Source organism: Arachis stenosperma, chromosome 10, assembly GCF_014773155.1.
Source record: "Arachis stenosperma cultivar V10309 chromosome 10, arast.V10309.gnm1.PFL2, whole genome shotgun sequence".
In the NCBI taxonomy this organism is placed as follows: Eukaryota; Viridiplantae; Streptophyta; class Magnoliopsida; order Fabales; family Fabaceae; genus Arachis; species Arachis stenosperma.
Window position 1 is genome coordinate 59,797,643 of NC_080386.1, and position 7,087 is coordinate 59,804,729.

At 40.9% G+C, this 7,087-nt stretch overlaps 1 long non-coding RNA gene and 1 other non-coding gene across 2 annotated transcripts; both read right to left on the reverse strand.

Annotated features, from left to right (window-relative positions):
• Nucleotides 1–218: 218 nt before the first annotated feature.
• Nucleotides 219–326, reverse strand: LOC130958457 (small nucleolar RNA R71). The gene has a single exon (XR_009077577.1). It is a non-coding gene; the product is annotated as a small nucleolar RNA R71 (small nucleolar RNA).
• Nucleotides 327–4,930: 4,604 nt separating this feature from the next.
• On the reverse strand, nt 4,931–5,472 carry LOC130955216 (uncharacterized). The gene is made up of 3 exons (XR_009076662.1): nt 5,433–5,472; nt 5,218–5,245; nt 4,931–4,995 (listed from the first exon to the last, which is right to left on the reverse strand). It is a non-coding gene; the product is annotated as an uncharacterized LOC130955216 (long non-coding RNA).
• Between the last annotated feature and the right edge of the window lie 1,615 nt (nt 5,473–7,087).

The window sequence follows — 7,087 nt, forward strand, 5'->3', positions numbered from 1 at the left end:
AAGATCCTCATCAGTTTTTAGCTGAGTTCTTGCAAATCTGTGACACAGTCAAGACTAATGGGGTTGACCCTGAGGTCTACAGACTGATGCTATTCCCTTTTGCTGTAAGAGACAGAGCTAGAATATGGTTGGACTCACAACCTAAAGATAGCCTGGACTCTTGGGAAAAGCTAGTCAATGCCTTCTTGGCAAAGTTCTTTCCACCTCAAAAATGGAGTAAGCTTAGAGTGGAAGTCCAAACCTTCAGACAGAAGGATGGAGAATCCCTCTATGAAGCTTGGGAAAGATACAAACAATTAATCAGAAAATGTCCCTCAGACATGCTTTCTGAATGGAGCATCATAGGTATTTTCTATGATGGTCTCTCTGAACTATCCAAGATGTCTTTGGATAGCTCTGCTGGAGGATCTCTTCATCTGAAGAAGACGCCTACAGAGGCTCAGGAACTAATTGAGATGGTTGCAAATAACCAATTCATGTACACTTCTGAAAGAAATCCTGTGAACAATGGGACAAGTCAGAAGAAAGGAGTTCTTGAGATTGATGCTCTGAATGCCATTTTGGCTCAGAACAAGATATTAACTCAACAAGTTAATTTGATTTCTCAAAGTCTGTCTGGAATGCAAAATGCACCTGGCAGTACTAAGGATGCTTCATCTGAGGAAGAAGCTTATGATCCTGAGAACCCTTCAATGGAAGAGGTGAATTACCTAGGAGAACCCTATGGAAACACCTATAATTCTTCATGGAGAAATCACCCAAATTTCTCATGGAAGAATCAAGAGAAACCTCAACAAGGTTTCAACAACAACAATGGTGGAAGAAACAGGTTTAGCAATGGCAAGCCTTTTCCATCATCTTCTCAGCAACAGACAGAGAATTCTAAGCAGAACCCCTCTGACTTAGCAACCATGGTCTCTGATCTAATCAAAACCACTCAAAGTTTCATGACTGAAACAAGGTCCTCCATTAAGAATTTTGGAGGCACAAGTGGGACAGCTGAGCAAGAAAGTTACTGAACTCCCTCCTAGTACTCTCCCAAGTAATACAGAAGAAAATCCAAAAGGAGAGTGCAAAGCCATAACCATGGCCGAATTTGGAGAGGAGGGAGAGGAATTGAACGCCACTGAGGAAGGCCTCAATGGGCGTGCACTGACCTCCAATGAGTTCCCTAGTGAGGAACCATGGGAATCTGAGGCTCAAAATGAGACCATAGAGATTCCATTGGACTTACTTCTGCCCTTCATGAGCTCTGATGAGTATTCTTCCTCTGAAGAGGATGAGTATGTCACTGAAGAGCAAGTTGCTAAATACCTTGGAGCAATCATGAAGCTAAATGACAAGTTATTTGGAAATGAGACTTGGGAAGATGAACCTCCTTTGCTCACCAAAGAACTGGATGACTTGTCTAGGCAGAAATTACCTCAAAAGAGACAAGATCCTGGGAAGTTTTCAATACCTTGTACCATAGGCACCATGACCTTCAAGAAGGCTCTGTGTGACTTAGGGTCAAGTGTGAACCTCATGCCTCTCTCTGTAATGGAGAAGCTAGGGATCTTTGAGGTACAAGCTGCAAGAATCTCACTAGAGATGGCAGACAACTCAAGAAAACAAGCTCATGGACTTGTAGAGAATGTTTTGGTAAAAGTTGAAGACCATTACATCCCTACTGATTTCATAGTCCTAGAGACTGAGAAGTGCATGGATGAATCTATCATCCTTGGCAGACCCTTCCTAGCCACAACAAAGGCTGTGATTGATGTTGATGGAGGTGAACTAATCATTCAAGTGAATGAAGAATCCTTTGTGTTTAAGGCTCAAGGATATCCCTCTGTCACCATGGAGAGGAAGCATGAAGAGCTTCTCTCAAATCAGAGTCAAACAGAGCCCCCACAGTCAAACTCTAAGTTTGGTGTTGGGAGGCCACAACCAAACTCTAAGTTTGGTGTTGAACCCCCACATTCAAACTCTAAGTTTGGTGTTGGGAGGTTCCAACATTGCTCTGAGTATCTGTGAGGCTCCATAAGATCCCTCTGTCAAGCTACTGACATTAAAGAAGCGCTTGTTGGGAGGCAACCCAATGATTATATTTTATATATTTCTCTTTGTTATTTTATGTTTTTTGTAGGTTGATGATCATAAGAAGTCACAAAATTCATTGAAAAAGCAAAAACAGAATGAAAAACAGGTAGAAAAACAGCACACCCTGGAGGAAGAATTCACTGGCGTTTAAACGCCAGTGAGGCTAGCAGTTGGGCGTTTAACGCCCAGTCTGGCACCATTCTGGGCGTTTAACGCCAGAAAGGGGCACCAGACTGGCGTTAAACGCCAGAAAAGGGCAAGAACCTGGCGTTAAACGCCAGGAATGGGCACCAGCCCGGCGTTTAACGCCAGAAATGGCTCAAAACGTGATTTTGAGCAATATTTGGTGCAGGGATGACCTTTCCTTGACACCACAGGATCTGTGGACCCCACGGGATCCCCACCTACCCCACCACCACTCTCTCTCTTCTTCCCCCATTCACCAATCACCTCAATACCTCTTCCCCAAAAACCCCTCACCTATCAAATCCCATCTTTCTCTTCACCACTCACATCCTTCATAAAACCCCACCAACCTCACCCTTCAAATTCAAACCACTTTCCCTCCCAAACCCACCCATAATGGCCGAACCCCATCTCCCCTCTCCTATATAAACCCTTCTTCACCCCTTCATGTTCACACAACCTAAACACCACTTCTCCCCCTCTTTGGCCGAACACATAAGCCATCTCCTTCTTCCTCATTTCTTCTTCTTCTACTCTCTTCTTTCTTCTTTTGCTCGAGGACGAGCAAACCTTTTAAGTTTGGTGTGGTAAAAGCGTTGCTTTTTCGTTTTTCCATAACCATTTATGGCATCCAAGGCCGGAGAAACCTCTAGAAAGAGGAAAGGGAAGGCAAAAGCTTCCACTTCCGAGTTATGGGAGATGGATAGATTCATCTCAAGGGTACATTAAGACCACTTCTATGAAGTTGTGGCCTTGAAGAAGGTGATCCCCGAGGTCCCCTTTTCACTCAAAAAGGGTGAATATCCGGAGATCCGCCATGAGATCCGAAGAAGAGGTTGGGAAGTGCTTACCAACCCCATTCAACAAGTCGGAATCTTGATGGTTTAAGAGTTCTATGCCAATGCATGGATCACCAAGAACCATGATCAAAGTGTGAACCTGGATCCAAAGAATTATCTTACAATGGTTCGGGGGAAATACTTGGATTTTAGTCCGGAAAATGTAAGGTTAGCATTCAACTTGCCCATGATGCAAGGAGATGAACATCCTTACACTAGAAGGGTCAACTTTGATCAAAGGTTGGACCAAGTCCTCACAGTCATATGTGAAGAGGGCGCACAATGAAAGAGAGATTCAAGAGGCAAGCCGGTTCAATTGAGAAGGCATGACCTCAAGCCCATGGCTAGAGGATGGTTGGAGTTTATCCAACGCTCAATCATTCCCACTAGCAACCGGTCCGAAGTTACTCTAGACCGGGCCATCATGATTCATAGCATCATGATTGGAGAAGAAGTGAAAGTTCATGAGGTTATAGCCCAAGAACTCTATAAAGTGGCGGACAAGTCTTCCACCTTGGCAAGGCTAGCCTTTCCTCATCTCATTTGTCACCTCTGTTATTCAGTTAGAGTTGACATAGAAGGAGATATCCCCATTGATGAGGACAAGCCCATCACCAAGAAAAGGATGGAGCAAACAAGAGACCCCTCTCATCATGAGATCCCTGAGATACCTCAAGCGATGCACTTTCCTCCACAAAACTATTGGGAGTAACTGAACACCTCCCTAGGAGAATTGAGTTCCAACATGGGACAACTAAGGGTGGAGCACCAAGAGCATTCCATCCTCCTCCATAAAATTAGAGAAGATCAAAGAATCATGAGAGAGGAGCAACAAAGACAAGGAAGAGACATTGAGGAGCTCAAGCACTCCATAAGACCTTCAAGAGGAAGAACAAGCCGCCATCACTAAGGTGGACCCGTTCTTTAATCTCCTTGTTCTTTAATTTTCTGTTTTTCGAATTTTAGTGCTTTATATTATCCATGTTTGTGTCTTATGATCATTAGTGTCTTAGTGTCTATGCCTTAAAGTTATGAATGTCCTATGAATCCATCACCTTTTCTTAGAGATTGTTCTTAATTGAAAAAGAAAAGAATTGCATGAATTTTGAATTTTATAACAGTTTAATTATCTTGATGTGGTGGCAACACTTTTGTTCTCTGAATGTATGCTTGAACAGTGCATATGTCTTTTGAATTTGTGGTTCATGGATGTTGGCTCTTGAAAGAATGATGAAAAAGGAGACATGTTACTGAGGATCTGAAAAATCATAAAAATGATTCTTGAAGCAAGAAAAAGCAGTGAATACAAAAAAAAAAAGAGAGAAGAGGCGAAAAAAAAAACCGAAAAAAAGAAAGAAAAAAAAAAGAAAGAAAAAGAAAGAAATAAAGTTGTGATCCAAGGCAATAAGAGTTAAGGGTGTTCGCGGTGCGGTTTGGTTCGGTTTTTGAGAGAAAAACCATCCGATCCAATCATTTTATTAAACTGCGGTTCGGTTTGGTTCGGTTTTTTTATTTAAGCCATCCGAACCAAACCAAACCAATTAAAATCGGTTTGGTTTGGTTCGGTTTGTTCGGTTTTTTCAGTCAATTCAAAAAAAATATTACCATACCATTTCACAAAGTCATAACATTGAAATCGACAAATACAAATACACAATAGCTAACAAAGTCTTTGATCCAATGAAATTTAAGACAAAAGGAATTCAAATATAATAATTAAAGAAAATGGGACACAAATTGTAGGGACCTTGCTAAATTCTATGGTGACTTGGGAAAAGATGATGCAATAGACCTACTTCTTGCAATTGAAAGAAAGGGAAGATTTTGCTAAACGCTGCTTCTCGGCGGAGGTGGTTTTTACACTGACGGTGGTTGGGCTGTTGTCCATCTGAAAGAATGAAGTCTATCAGATATAAAACACTCAGCAAGAAAATCTCATACATGGCAAGGTACCAACTGCAAGCTACTAAAGCTATAAAGGAACAATAACTTGCATTTTTTACCCCATAATTCTGATTTTGTGAGCCAAGACAACTATCTTCCAAACAAAGAAATAAGATAGGAAATGAAAGGAATAAGAATTTAATTAGAATAGAAAGAAAGCACTCACCATGAATGAAAGAAGCCCTGTGAGTATGCTGCATTGGTAAATTAAAAAGTTCAATATAGACCATTAGAAAGCTGTATAGAAAAGTAACCAACATCTACAACTACTCTCAGATACAGGTTACTTGTGTAAAAGCATATAACCACAATCCAAAAGTTAAATGAATAGATTAGAAAACAAATCACATAATGAAATATCATAACTAAAATCAATCTGACCTTGAAACAGACCACATAGGATTCCAACTTTCAGGATGAACTGCAGGAGCAGGAGCAGCAAAACACAGAAATATTAAATAAAAATCAGTATCTCATAATATTGACTGACTTGTACTATACCAGATAAAAGAACTTACAATCACTGAACCAGCAATAAAACAACAACCAGCAACAGTGAAATCAATGATTAGTGAAATCAGAAGAAATTTCAAGCAAATTCAAGCAAGCTTATAAAACTAAACTAGAATAAACAAACCTCATCAAATCAGGAAGCTAATACTATTTAAAAGGTAAAAAAAATTAGCCAAACAAAACAAGGCATGTCACAGCATCACAAATTCACAATCCAAGAGAGACACAAACAAAGACAAACATAGCTAAAACCAGAATAAAAAAAAACATAATTATACAATTCACAGATTCACAAATTACACAGGACTTCCTGAAATTTTTAATTTTTTTGCCTCAAAAGTAACCCCAAGTTACATTTCATAAGATTAATACAATAGAAAGAAAGTACAATGAAAGATTAACTGAATTATTTGAACTAATGCCTCAGGTCAAATTATCAAATTACCAAAATCACAGGCATAAGTGCATAACCATCAAAGCTATGAAATTTTTTATTATACAATCTACACAAAATACAGTGATTAAATATGGCATAATCCCACGCATAATTAGCATCGACATATAATAAACAACCAATTGAACAATTATTTTATCAGAAAAAATTATTGAAAGCCGAATTACATTATTTCTTCAACGCAACACGAATCAAATCGTCAAAATTCTGTGTGATAAACCCTAGGATTTGATATTAGAAGAGAATGCTGAAAGGGAAAAAGAAAGAAAACTAGGAGGAACGTTACCTGGTTGAAAATTAGGGTTTATGAAGGGTGAATTGAATGAAATCAAATGTTGGCGACTCCTCTCAAGTTCTGGAAGAAACGAAGAATGCTGTTCGTAGAGGACGACGCAGCTCCTGGTGCGTGGAGGAGACGGCGGCTGCGGGGTGTGGAGGACGACGAGGAAGGGAGGGAGAGATCAGACAGAGCCCCGCCGAGGAGAGGGAAGCACGATGAGGAAGGTCAGAAGAGAAAGGACCACGCCGAGAACCGAGAAGAGGGAAGCATGACGACTGACGAGGAAGGGCCGCCGAGAGGGTGCCGTTTGGGGAGGACGACGGCTCTATGGAGGGTGGGAGGAGGAGTTTTTGGCGCTGTGGGGTGGTTGAGGACTCAAGGGGAGACGGAGAGTGGAGAGAGTTGGGGAGTGGGGACTAAGGTTGCTGAGTGTGGGAGACTGGGAGTGGCGGCTACTTGGGGAGTTGGGGTTGGGGGTTTGATTTTTAGGGTTTTTTTAAGTAACCGGTTTGGTTCGGTTCGGTTAGGGTTTTCATTATTAAAACCGAAAACCGAACCGAACCGCTAAAAAACAGCAAAATATCATTTTTTGGTTTTTTTTTTATTTTCGGTTTGTTCGGTTTTCAGTTTGTTTGGTTCGGTTAGTCGGTTTTGTTCGGTTTAGATCGGTTTTGAACACCCCTAATAAGAGTGTGCTTAAGAACCCTGGACACCTCTAATTGGGGACTTTAGCAAAGCTGAGTCACAATCTGAAAAGGTTCACCCAATTATGTGTCTGTGGCATGTATG